Here is a 14,141-nt window from a genome sequence, read left to right as displayed (position 1 = left end):
GTGGCGTGAACATCCACCTGGATTAAAACTGGATGCGTTTGGAACAAATGCTCTGACAGCATTAGTGCACACACACACACACACACACACACACACACACACACACACACACACACACCAGAATCAGGTTCGAAGCGGTTAGACGTAAGCATACATACAGTATTAACACTCAAAGTCACTTTGTTCAAGAACATGTCTGCTTCTCTCGTCACTTGACAGTACGGTAAGTGATTTCCCTGGCCGTTACAAAGGCTTGACATTACTGAGACATTAATCACGTGGCTTTAAATGAACTCATTACTTCATCAAATGTGTATTATATACTTCATTATATACTTCAAATAAATACATATTAATACAATAAATATATATTATATACTTCATTCTGTACTTCAAATAAAGATATATTAATATAATAAATATGTTACAATGTAATATAATGTATATATTGTATAATATAGTGCACATATATTATACACATATATGTATATGTACTATAATGTATAGAATATATATTTATTATAGTGTATATTATGTGTTTCATTTTATACTTCAAATAAATAAATATTATTATAATAAATATAATGTAATAATATATGTGTATATCATACATATACATATACACTACCGTTCAAAAGTTTGGGATCACCCAAACAATTTTGTGTTTTCCATGAAAAGTCACACTTATTCACCACCATATGTTGTGAAATGAATAGAAAATAGAGTCAAGACATTGACAAGGTTAGAAATAATGATTTGTATTTGAAATAAGATTTTTTTTACATCAAACTTTGCTTTCGTCAAAGAATCCTCCATTTGCAGCAATTACAGCATTGCAGACCTTTGGCATTCTAGCTGTTAATTTGTTGAGGTAATCTGGAGAAATTGCACCCCACGCTTCCAGAAGCAGCTCCCACAAGTTGGATTGGTTGGATGGGCACTTCTTTGAGCAGATTGAGTTTCTGGAGCATCACATTTGTGGGGTCAATTAAACGCTCAAAATGGCCAGAAAAAGAGAACTTTCATCTGAAACTCGACAGTCTATTCTTGTTCTTAGAAATGAAGGCTATTCCATGCGAGAAATTGCTAAGAAATTGAAGATTTCCTACACCGGTGTGTACTACTCCCTTCAGAGGACAGCACAAACAGGCTCTAACCAGAGTAGAAAAAGAAGTGGGAGGCCGCGTTGCACAACTGAGCAAGAAGATAAGTACATTAGAGTCTCTAGTTTGAGAAACAGACGCCTCACAGGTCCCCAACTGGCATCTTCATTAAATAGTACCTGTTAGAGCCTGTTTGTGCTGTCCTCTGAAGGGAGTAGTACACACCGGTGTAGGAAATCTTCAATTTCTTAGCAATTTCTCGCATGGAATAGCCTTCATTTCTAAGAACAAGAATAGACTGTCGAGTTTCAGATGAAAGTTCTCTTTTTCTGGCCATTTTGAGCGTTTAATTGACCCCACAAATGTGATGCTCCAGAAACTCAATCTGCTCAAAGAAGTGCCCATCCAACCAATCCAAATTGTGGGAGCTGCTTCTGGAAGCGTGGGGTGCAATTTCTCCAGATTACCTCAACAAATTAACAGCTAGAATGCCAAAGGTCTGCAATGCTGTAATTGCTGCAAATGGAGGATTCTTTAACGAAAGCAAAGTTTGATGTAAAAAAAAATCTTATTTCAAATAAAAATCATTATTTCTAACCTTGTCAATGTCTTGACTCTATTTTCTATTCATTTCACAACATATGGTGGTGAATAAGTGTGACTTTTCATGGAAAACACGAAATTGTTTGGGTGATCCCAAACTTTTGAACGGTAGTGTATATACATATATATACATATACATATATAAAACAATGTATATTTTGTATAATATAATGTATATATTATCATGTAATTATATAATACATATTTATTAGAATACATATGTAATATACTTCATTATATACTTCATTAAATCAATCAATCAATCGAACTCTATCAGTAAAGAACATGTTGTACATGCAATGCAATGCAAAGGGCACTGACATAAGAACAAACGAGTGAATAGATCGTAGAAAAACCAATATCAATCATAAAAGAAATGAACAAGTGAATAAACTTGATAGAGTAAAGCAGCTATAACAGCGCAATCAAGTAAAACGTTAAAAGGAAAGTAAAATATCAGAGTTCATATGAACAGTAGTGTAGCCAGCCCTCGTACAGTTTCAGCACGCAGCCATGCAGGGGAGTGGAGTTGGTTGCAGTATTGGGACGCAGCCCAAGCAGCCGTTTGTCTGGGAGTCGACTGGTGGACATTCCAGTATGTATGACTAATCTATACAGGCGCATTGTTCACTGCTCTCCTCCGTTTGCTCCACCTCCACCAGGGACAGACCGACTGGAGCTACGCAGCATCCTCCACCTTTTACCCCCAACACCCCACACCACTTCTCACAAGTCAGTCAGCAGATGGGACTCTAACTCTGCAGGATTTACCAATCCGGACAGGCTGTGACCCAAACCTATAAGACCGGCTAACTTTATCGTGTCTTACCTATACAAAATATGGAGGTTATGCAAGCCATCGCTGTAATTATTAACCTTTATCTTCAAGTTGGGCCACAGACCAAACCAAAGGCCGCCTGCTTTAGCGGTTATTACATTCAGGCCAACACCATAAGCATCGTAAAGGAACAATTTGATCTATAATGTGAAATTATGAAAGCCAAGCGAGATGTTCTTTAGTTAAGCTCATGACTGAAACATGGAGGATATGAGCATCACATTCTGTTTTACTGTGCCTCCACCTGCCTGGATCACTGCTGACTCCATGCAAACTACACATTTACACCACCTCTCTCTCTCTTGTCTGTCTGTCTGCCTGCCTGCCTGCCTGCCTGTCTGTCTGCCTGCCTGTCTGTCTGCCTGTTTGCCTGTCTGTCTGCCTGTCTGTCTGCCTGTCTGCCTGCCTGTCTGCTTTTCTGTCTGCCTGCCTGCCTGTCTGTCTGCCTGCCTGTCTGTCTGTCTGTCTGCCTGCCTGTCTGTCTGCCTGTTTGCCTGTCTGTCTGTCTGTCTGCCTGCCTGTCTGCTTTTCTGTCTGTCTGTCTGTCTGTCTGTCTGTCTGTCTGCCTGTTTGTCTGTCTGCCTGCCTGCCTGCCTGTCTGCTTTTCTGTCTGCCTGTCTGTCTGTCTGTCTGCCTGTCTGTCTGTCTGTCTGTCTGTCTGTCTGTCTGTCTGTCTGCCTGCCTGTCTGCCTGCCTGTCTGTCTGCCAGTTTGCCTGTCTGCCTGCCTGCCTGCCTGTCTGCTTTTCTGCCTGCCTGCCTGCCTGCCTGCCTGCCTGTCTGTCTGTCTGTCTGTCTGTCTGTCTGTCTGTCTGTCTGCCTGTTTGTCTGCCTGCCTGTCTGCTTTTCTGTCTGCCTGCCTGCCTGTCTGCCTGTCTGCCTGCCTGTCTGCCTGTCTGTATGCCTGCCTGCCTGCCTGCCTGTCTGTCTGTCTGTCTGTCTGCCTGCCTGTCTGTCTGCCTGTCTGCTTTTCTGTCTGTCTGCCTGCCTGCCTGCCTGTCTTCCAACAGAGCAGGGCAGGCTGCAAGGCAAACAACTGTTACCTACAAATCATCCGTCACCATGGGGAACCGGTTTTCTCCCCCCGCCCCTTATCTTTCGGAGCTGACTTTAAGCACATGTTGTCAGCTCTCCAACATCCCGCAAACGGCGGAACTCTCGCAGTCATTTCATGCGAGACTTCAGAACTCGGTTGTCTTGTGCCGGACAAGTTGAGTCGTGTCCTGTGATGTGAATAAAACAGGGATGAGACGAAAAGACAATCTCTCTCTCTCTCTCTCTCTCTGTCTCTCTCTCTCTCCCTCTCTCTCTCTCTCTCTCTCTCTCTCTCTCTCTCTCTCTCTCTCTCTCTCTCTCTCTCTCTCTCTCTCTCTCTCCCCCCATGTCCTCTGTGGAGAAAGGAGGTAGCGCCATGTGCTTGTCATCCCCCACACCACCGACAGGTGCTGGTTCATGTGACTGCCCGCCTGCCCGGACAGACGCTCCGGTGGAGGAGGAGGAGGAGGAGGAGGAGGAGGAGGGAGTGCGTAAAGTTCCATCAACAACAACTGAGACAACTTTTGCCCAACAGCCAGCCTGCGTGTTGTACACGTTTCTTTACACTGGTGCTGGATGTGGGGTAAGGATGCTTTGCTGAACGGATCAGCCGATAAACAACATCACATCAGTAACGTCAACATCACAAAACACAATGCTTCCCCCCATTTTCCACCACGGAGGCCTTCTTTCATTCACGAGAAATATTTTATTATTCACTTTATTCATTTCACTCTATTATCACTTTATTTGAGTTGGGTGAAATGGCTGAGAAGTAAAAAAAGAGGACGTACACTGATGAGCCAAAACATTATGACCACTCACAGGTGAACCGAATAACATTGATCATCTCCAAACTAGGGCACATGTCCGGGTCTGGCTAGAGTAGATGGTAAGAGAACAATCAGTTCTCCTAGTCACCGTGTTGGATGCAGGAGAGACGGGCAGGAGTGAAGACCTGAGCGTAAAGCCCTGAGCGACTCTGACAAGGGCCGAGTGGTTATGGCCAGACGACTGGCTCACAGCATCTCTGAAACAACAAGGCTTGTGGGCTGCTCCTGCTCAGCAGTGCTGAGTACCTACTGACAGTGGTCTGAGGAACCACAAACCACAAACCGGCGACAGGGTGTTGGGCGCCCAAGGCTCATTGATGTGCGAAGGCAACGAAGGCGATCCCGTCTGGTCCGAACTGACAGAAGGTCTACTGCGGCACAAGTCACAGAAGAGTTAATGATGGTTACCGAGGAATGTGTCACACCACGCAGTGCATCACACCCTGCTGCATATGGGGCTGCATAGCTGCAGACCGGTCTGAGTGCCCATGATGACCCCTGTCCACCGTGGAAAGCACCTACAATGGGCACACGAGTGTCAGAACTGGACCTTGGAGCAGTGGTCCGATGGGTCCCGTTTTCTTTTGGATCACATGGATGGCCGTGTACGTGTGCCGTTTAACTGGGGAAGTGATGGCACCAGGATGCACTGCGGGACGACGACAAGCCACTGGAGGCAGTGTGATGCTCTGGACAATGTTCTGCTGAGAAAACCTGGGTCAGGTCCGGCCATTCATGTGGACGTCAATGTGACACGTGCCACCTACCTAAACGTCGTTGCAGACCGGGTACACCCCTTCATGGTAATGGTGCTCCCTGATGGCAGCAGCCTCTTTCAGCAGGACAATGCGCCCTGCCACACTGCACACATTGTTCAGGAGAGGTTTGAGGAACATTATGAAGTGTTCAAGGTGTTGCCTTGGCCTCCAAATTCTCCAGATCTCAATCCGATTGATCATCTGTGGGATGTGCTGGACTGACAAGTCTGATCCATGGAAACCCCATCTTATAACTTACAGGACTTGAAGAATCTGCTGCTCATGTGTTGGTGCCAGATACCACCGGACACCTTCAGGGGTCTGGTAGAGTCCATGTCTGGGCAGCTCGGCACTGTTTTGGTGGCATGCATATCCCAAGAGCATATTAGGGAGGTGGTCATAATGTTTTGGCTCAGCAGTGTGCGCACGGCAGGTTTTATTTCACACTTGTTTTGCGTAGCTGACGTTCATTTCTAACTTCTGCTTGTTCTCAACACAGACTGCATTGACAAGGAAAATGTAGAGTTACTGGTTGTTGAATAGATAAACACACACACACACACACACACACTTCTTAGTCTCACAGCAGGGGGTGATTGTGGGTAATTAGATGATTTAAATTGAAAAGTAGCCTTGTTGAGGTAAAAGGTGTGATTGGATTAGTGTCATAGGACCAATATCATTACCCATCATTCTCCTTGCCTCTCTTAGACTGTGCGAGCACAACTATTAAAGTGTGTGTGTGTGTGTGTGTGTGTGTGTAAATGTAGTCCATACCAGGAGGTATCTATGGACTACATTGATATCTATGGGCTGGTCTCTACATAGAGACCAGGAGGTGAGCAGCGATGTATGAGGAGTTGTGCGTCCTCTCTGGGCGACTGTACACAGCCGTCCTGTGGCCTGTATAGACGGGATGGCTTTGGCGGAGGCACCGTCTCCCATGGTAACCTCAGGACCGCCTTTGGTTTCATCTGTCAACAAAAACACTTTAATCTGTTTCTCCTCAGTGTCTTTTATCACGTTGACTGCATCATGTCAGGAGGTCTGGGACAGGACCGGCCTCCCTGTAACACTGACCAGGAGAGGTGCTGTTTAATTTACACTCCAGGGTAACAAGACTGACCTACCGTGAATGCAACAGTAGAATACGAATCAGATGAGATGAAAATGTAATTATCCATCTGGAGCCCACGGTTATAAAGCGCCAACATAAGCAGTTAATCTGGCAAATAAATCACATTTTGATTCCTGGTGAATGTGTTATGTTCATCAGGAGCTTCTCCATGACATCTAATCGGCTGTGTACATAACTGTAGTCCACAACTTCCGGTTTCTGCTGCAGCGGTCACACCAGTTTCCTGTTTGTTGGCGTGTGTTGTTGACAGTGGTATATTTTTCGCGATGCCTGCCAGATTTAGCATGGATAAATGTCCCCCACATGCACACAACTGTCCACACACGTTCACCCGCACCTATTCCGTCCGTCCGTCCGTCCGTCCGTCCGCGTCATTGTGGACGTAACTTGACGTGTACGCTTGAAACTTTCCCCTCGTTTGCTGGTGGGTGCAGGGGAAAGTTTGAGGACAATCCTGTGCATGTCGCTGACATTTATCCACCCGGGACACGGGTTCACGCCCCGGCTGCCCCCCCCTCCCCCGCCACATTCGCGACACTGGTGTCAGAAGTGGGATGGCGAGACCGTGAGGCCATCGGAAGCATGCTTCTCGAAAGAGGGCGTAGTGTAACGATGACGGATAAGTACACTCGCTGGCCCTTGGCTAACGGCGCTAGCTCTTCAGTCAACCGGTTAACGGAGTCCCCCGTGGTGCGGGAGACGCGGGTTCGCGTCCCGGCTGCGGCGGTTGCTGGCTGCCCCCTGAATTCGCTACAGTATCATCATTTAGCCCCTTTCCGGAGTGCAAGGTAAACAGGAAGTCTACCTCTCAGAGATTTTCCTCTTAGGTGTTCACAGTTAGCCATGAACAGTCAACATGGCGGTGGAAGAGTCATTGTGGGAAGAATGAGCAGAACACGAGCTACATCTCAAGTCTCTTACCTGCATCCACGTTTCCCTCACTTCCGTCTTTCCCGTGCATCCAACCCCCTCCCACCGAGGATGCATGCAGAGAAGAAACGAGGTTTTAACAGAGACGAGACGTCCTTTCCTCTGCAGCGTCGTGGAAGCCACGTCCGTTTCTGATGACGGCAGGAAAGCTTTAACGGGCTGCAGGTTGACATAAGCGTGTTCTCCATCTTCGTGCATTACATATCAAAGCAGAAGATAACGGGCACGTACACATGTGCTGTTTCTGCGCCATCTCGTTCAAATGCGCCAGATGTGCGGGGTCATGTCATTCAGCTGAACGGTTTCCAGGAAGTGTCTTGATGCTGCTCAGTAATCCAGGTAGAAAAATCAAATAAGGTGAATCAGTTCATCTGGACACTACGTCTATTGAGACAGAAACGTTTCATCATCATCTAAGTGTCCTGTTCAGTCTCAGCTGACTGCAGGTACCCCCACCCTTATAAACAATACAGTGGCATAACGACCGAAACAAACGATGGGCTTCATATGCAAATACTTGGTGTGACCAAACCCCAAAACACGCTGCGCCAGAAGTTGGTCCACCCCAAGGATCGGGTCCCCGGCACAAACAGAGCAATGTAGTGTAGCTGTTAAGTGCCGAGAGGCAAGAGGATGGTGAAACACAGGAGAGTTAACATGTCAGGCCAGGACTCCACAGTCTACACCATCTGCAGACTAGGACTCCACAGTCTACACCATCTGCAGACTAGGACTCCACAGTCTACACCATCTGCAGGCCAGGACTCCACAGTCTACACCGTCTGCAGACTAGGACTCCACAGTCTACACCGTCTGCAGGCCAGGACTCCACAGTCTACACCATCTGCAGGCCAGGACTCCACAGTCTACACCGTCTGCAGGCCAGGACTCCACAGTCTACACCATCTGCAGGCCAGGACTCCACAGTCTACACCGTCTGCAGGCCAGGACTCCACAGTCTACACCGTCTGCAGACTAGGACTCCACAGTCTACACCGTCTGCAGGCCAGGACTCCACAGTCTACACCATCTGCAGGCCAGGACTCCACAGTCTACACCGTCTGCAGGCCAGGACTCCACAGTCTACACCATCTGCAGACTAGGACTCCACAGTCTACACCGTCTGCAGGCCAGGACTCCACAGTCTACACCATCTGCAGACTAGGACTCCACAGTCTACACCGTCTGCAGACTAGGGCTCCACAGTCTACACCATCTGAAGGCCAGGACTCCACAGTCTACACCGTCTGCAGACTAGGACTCCACAGTCTACACCGTCTGCAGGCCAGGACTCCACAGTCTACACCATCTGCAGGCCAGGACTCCACAGTCTACACCGTCTGCAGGCCAGGACTCCACAGTCTACACCATCTGCAGACCAATGGCCACTCTTTCAAGGATGAGGATGCGGGAGGAATGATGGTTTGAACGGGGGTATGTTAAGCGGGAAAACCATTCCTGAACTGGGGAGGGGGGGAGGCTAAAAGACACGGCCAATTATGTCTGTAGAGACGTCCGACCAAGTCGGGGGTAACACGGGGATTCGAACCGCCAATCCCTGTGTTGGTTGGCAACGGTATAGACCTCCATGCCACCCGGACGCCCCGTGATTAAACGTTTCTGTCAATAAACTTTGGGTCCAGGTGAACTGGTTCACCTTTCTTTGATTTTCCGGTAAGGCCGTACTCGTGTATCCTCACTCAAAATGTCGGACCGGAAGTACATCCAGTTCACGCGAGGATAGAGAAGCGAGGGGATGTGAAATAAGAGAATTGGATGATCCCTCCCTCTCCACCTCAAGCTGGTGTGTGCTGAAGGTTCTGGTGCAACATGGTCGCCGTGCTTCTGCCAGGTGGTGGTGGAGGTCACGGGGGAAATGGGGGACGCTTTTGGCCCCAGTGCTTTCCCAACATGCTCTGCCTGCACTGAAACACAACACGCGCTGAATGAAACAAGAGAAGAACGCTCGAGTCTGGTCTGGTGGACTTGGGTTTAGAAAAGCTCCGTTTTGAAACTGGCGTTGGAGTTTGATTTCCAGCGGTTCACTTTTCGGTGGTTGAAAATGCAGGATTATTGTGCATGGAAGACCAAAACAGAGAGAGAGAAAGGATGCATTTTCAAATCTGTCCGTGTTGGTGTGGATGCAGTCTACAGCTTCTTCTTCTGCTTCTTCTTCTTCTTCTCTCGGTTTACAACTTGAAGGTGCACACCGCCGCTGGATGCAGTCTAATCTGAGAGTTGGCAGTCACAGGAGGGAATTCGTACTTCCTCTCTGTTGGTCAACAGAAAGTCGTCGGACAGCAAACCGGATCGCTGCCGGAGACAAAGACTTTTGACCTTTCAACTAAAACTTAATTCCAGGAAATCCGAACTGAAACAATAAATGTTTACAGTAAATGAAAACTTGTCTGTGGAAACTTTCTCGTTTCATTTTTCTTTTTTTTCCAGATTCATGGCTGGTGTAAACCATCAGAAAGTCCCAAACACGCTGTCAGCCTGCTTGTTTGGGACTAGCCATCCCCTCCTCCTCCTACCCATCCCCCCCTCCTCCTTCATCCTCCCTCCTCCCCCTCCTCCTTCATCCCGGTCGGCCCAGCAACAGGCAGAGCCAGCCGGTGAGGGAGCCTCTTCCTGCCGCCCCTGCGCTGCTGCAGCCAGGCTGGAAGGGAGGGGGGAGGGGAGGGGAGGGCAGGGGAGTGGATGGGAGGGGAGATGCATGTCTGCTCCTCTCCGCCAGTGGTTGGTGTGAGGAGGCGGGGAGGGGTCTGGATCTGGAGATGAGGGCTTGGAGGAATGTGAGAGGAATATGCCAGCCCAGCAGAGCGGCCCATGCAGCCCTGAAGCTGAATCTAACAATTAAAACTCCGCTTCATTTGGTTTCAGCCGGGCCGTTTGGCGCCTCGCATCCACGTTTCCAGCAGTCCTCTTCATCTCTGCCATGTGCTGATTTCCCAGCTTTTAGCCACGTTATGAAAACCATCTCACACCCAACAGTTAGACCAGATCCTCATCCCCCGCTGCTCGGCACACGGGGAAGTAGTCTGGCTGAAGTGAAACTTCCTCATCCTTCGTGGAGGCGGCGGCGGCTTCTTCTTCTGGTGTGCAGCCGCAGCTCGGTGTCCACACGCCCGCCCCGCCAGCGCTGGACTCCGCCGCCGCCTTCACCTCCCCCCCCCCCCCGCTCACTTAGCTGCTTAGTTTCGCTCCTCGTGTGTGGAAGAGAAAAGGGAGATGGAGGGTACCACCACGCCGTCAGACCTCCCTCCCCCCTGGGGGAGGGAGAAAGGAGAAAAAACTCCTTTCTTTCCTCCCCCCCCCCCCAGACAGAGATGCTTGCTGGCCGCGGTGGAGTCCGGCAGCCTCTCTACTACATCCCCGAGGAGAGCGAGAGAACACGTGATGCGCTTTACTTATCAGGTTTAGAGGGAGAGAGAGAGAGAGAGAGAGAGAGAGAGAGAGAGAGCGAGCGCGAGAGAGAGCGAGAGAGAGCGAGCGAGCGAGCGCGAGCGAGAGAGAGAGAGAGAGAGAGAGCGAGAGAGCAGCGCTTTGGGAGTCCGGGGGGAGGAAAGCGAATTTGTAAAAAGGTATTTTTTCCTCTCGTCTCCCCTCCACAACTCTTTTCCTCTCCGTTTCCCGTCGGCCCGGGGAGAGAGGGAGGGAGAGAGAGGGAGAGAGGGAGAGGGCGAGAGAGAGAGAGGGAGAGGGAGAGAGGCGGACAAAGTTTGACGAACTTTGCACATCCTTCGGAAACGCCATTTTGATTCCTCTCTCCGGAACAACTTTGCAGCTTCTTTTTTTTTTATTCCCCGACGAGTCCATCATCATCATCATCATCACCACCACCACCATCATCGTCGTCGTCGTCATCATCATCATCACAACCACCACTACCATCATCATCATCTCCGCCATCATCATCATCATCATCATCATCATCATCACTGCCATGTCTCGGCGCAAACAACCCAACCCCAACAAAGTCAAGCGTAAGTGGCCTTCTTATTTCCCCCTTCTCCGCCTTTCCCCGCTGGCTGCCTGCCTGCCTGCCTCGCTCGCTCGCTCGGCTCCGTCCATGTGCGGGACGTTGAACCGGGGTTTGGACAAACTTTGCGGCGGCGGTGCGGTTAAGTAAGAGCGGAGGAAAGTTGGAGGACGGGCGGCGAGGTAGGTTTTCTCCTCTCTCTCTCTCTCTCTCTCCGTGTGCTTCCTACTTGATGCGCATCCATACGCCGTGTGTCGCGCGCTGGAATTTGACCCGCGCCGCTTCCTCATTCGACACACTTTAACCGCAGCCCGAGCCCCCCGAGCCGCACTGCGTGCCGCCGGGCAGGGTGGTGTTTTGGGTGGTGTTTCGGGCGGTGTTTCGGGTGGTGTTTTGGTCGGTGTTTGGTGCGTTTCTGAGCGACATTTCTTTGATGATGAGCTGGGTGACTGCTGGTGGTGGGGGTGGTGGTGTGGTGGTGGTGGTGGGGGGTCAAAGTCCTGGTCGCTGGTTAGCCGGGCTCGAGCATCCATATGTGGAGTGCACTTTGGTCGGAGCCTCCCTCGCTTCTAGTGGCCATGTGTCGCTATAGCCGCCCGCCCGCCCGCCTGTGCTAAGCTATACTGCTGCTGCTGCTGTATGACCTTGTGGTGCAGCAGAACTGCACAACATAAGACTAACAAAACCCTTTACGTGTCTCATCCCCCCCCCCACCCCGAGTCCCCCCCTCGACGGGCCGCGCCGTCGTGCGGACCGAGGCGGCGGAGTTTCGGCTGCTTCGGCGAGTTTTCATCCAGTTCCACATCACCGACGTGACGCCTGTTGCATCTCCCCCCCGCTCCCCCCCCCCCGCTCTGTCGACATCGCCGCGGCCTCGCTAATCTAATAATCTCCCGTTTAAAGGCTCGTTTCGCACCGAGCGAGTTAGCGTCGCGCTGTCGGGCTCTAGCCACAACTTTACTCAACTTTCTTTTCACCAACTTCTCTTCCGTCTCTGCGTTTGGCTCGTCCACAGGGATGCTGGCTTTCCTGGAAGCGCGCGGGCGCGCGTGCGTGCGCGCGTGATAAAAGTGTCTTATCGCTAATTCGGGTCAATAATTGATGGATGAGTTGGCGTCTTTGTACGTTAAACAGGCCGGAGAGGAGAGGAGAGGAGGGGGATGATGAAATGATGAGTATTTAAGACTCCGGGCAGGAGAACTGCAACGTAGGCCGAGCTGGTTAGATAATGGTTGCTAGGCATTTGTCTTTTCCTTTTTTTCCCCCCTCTCTCTCTCTCTCTCTCTCCCCCTCTCTCCCTCCCTCCCCCCCCTCTCCCTCTCTCTCCCCCTCCCGTCGACAGCCAGGGTGGAACTGTGTGTCTGAACTTGGTCGCCTCGGTGGGGCGCGTTTGTGGTTTAAGGGATGCGAATCCTGCAGCCTTTTGATGCTTCTGCGCACTGAACTTTAATTATGCAATACACGGATCCAGTAGTAGTAGAAGTAGTAGTGGCAGTGGCGGCGGCGGCAGCAGTCTTTCTTGTAGGCATCGCTGTACAAGTAGCTTTTTTACTTTCCTTTCTAGTTGGGGATTCTCTCGTTTCCTCTCCTCTCTCTCTCCTCTCCTGTCGGAAGGAGGCAGGGAGGAGAGATCCGGATGAGCAGTTAGCATTCCATTACGAAATTCTACACTAAGGCCGAGCCAGGCCCTGGGCGACAGGCAGCTCTCTCTCTCTCTCTCTCTCCCTCTCTCTCTCTCTCTCTCTCTCTCTCTCTCTCTCTCTCTCTCTCTCTCTCGCTCTCTCTCGCTCTCTCTCGCTCGCACACTTCGCTGAGGGAAAATGTTTAACTTGTCCTCCCTCATGGTGTATGGCTATAGAAGTGGAGAAGTTCACAGATGGACAGTTTGCAGATGGAGGTGTGTGTGTGTGTGTGTGTGTGTGTGTGTGTGGCGGCTTTAATCCACACGTCAAAGTGTTGGACGTCTGCATGGATTCATACTTTTTAATTTAGTAAAGAATACTGTATGTGTATGTGTGTGACTATAAAACGAGAGACGTAGGTTGTTGCTCAACTTGTTTGTTGTTGTTGTTGTGTTGAAACCACTTTGCTGTTAGCTGGGGTGGGTCGGATGTTTTCCTGTCTGCAGCAGTGATGATGTGATGGTGGAGGAGTTGATGTGTTACTCAGAAAGCTGGAACACACAAAGTGTGTCTTGTGATGGTTATCCTGTGTGTTGTAAGTGTATTTAAAGTAATTCAAACACACACGCACACGTGCACACACACACACACACACACACACACACACAGCTGGTAGAGCCGTTGTGACGGTGGTGTTAGAGCGGTGATGTTGCGTGACCTCTGGATGGATGGAGATGGGCTCTTTTCTTTTTCTACAGCAGACTTGGAAATAAAGGAACAAGCTGGGTCCGTCCCCCGCTGGGGGGGGGGGGGACTCATCCTTTATCAGCTCTGTTCTGAAGAGAGGGAGGGCTCATTCTGCGTCGTACCACCATGTCGTCAAACAAGGAGTCGAGGCATCATCCCTCCGTTTAGATCGGCGTGGCTCGGTGCTGTGCCGTGTTGTTTAGCAGCGGGTTAAATATGACTTTTAATCCAAGTTATTCCTGGTTAGGGGGTTCCTATTCCTGGTTAGGGGGTTCCTATTCCTGGTTAGGGGGTTCCTATTCCTGGTTAGGGGGTTCCTATTCCTGGTTAGGGGGTTCCTATTCCTGGTTAGGGGGGTTTCCTATTTGTTTTCAAGTTGGTGGCGGCGGCAGCATGGCTCCGAGGACTTCTGTCCTGCATCAACCCGTTATCTTCTTACGGCGTCCTGTGAAGGGATGAGGGTGAACCCTCGGTGTATAAACACCGAGGGAGGGTGGTTTTAAACAAGGCAGCACTGGGGGGGGGGGGGGAATCATTTCCATTGGTTAGAAAAA

The 14,141-nt window shown here is 50.0% G+C and overlaps 1 protein-coding gene across 1 annotated transcript in view; it reads left to right on the top strand.

The window, feature by feature from the left end:
• Positions 1–10,791: 10,791 nt before the first annotated feature.
• rreb1a (ras responsive element binding protein 1a) overlaps positions 10,792–14,141 on the top strand; it is a 109,984-nt gene continuing 106,634 nt past the window's right edge. The window contains exon 1 of the mRNA XM_056299694.1: positions 10,792–11,222. The gene's annotated coding sequence lies outside the window, so the exon portion shown is untranslated. The remainder of the gene's footprint in view (positions 11,223–14,141) is intronic.

Source organism: Lampris incognitus, chromosome 19 (assembly GCF_029633865.1).
Source record: "Lampris incognitus isolate fLamInc1 chromosome 19, fLamInc1.hap2, whole genome shotgun sequence".
NCBI classification, from domain to species: domain Eukaryota; kingdom Metazoa; phylum Chordata; class Actinopteri; order Lampriformes; family Lampridae; genus Lampris; species Lampris incognitus.
Note: the sequence above shows the minus strand (reverse complement) of the source record. Positions and strands in the feature narration are given on the sequence as shown.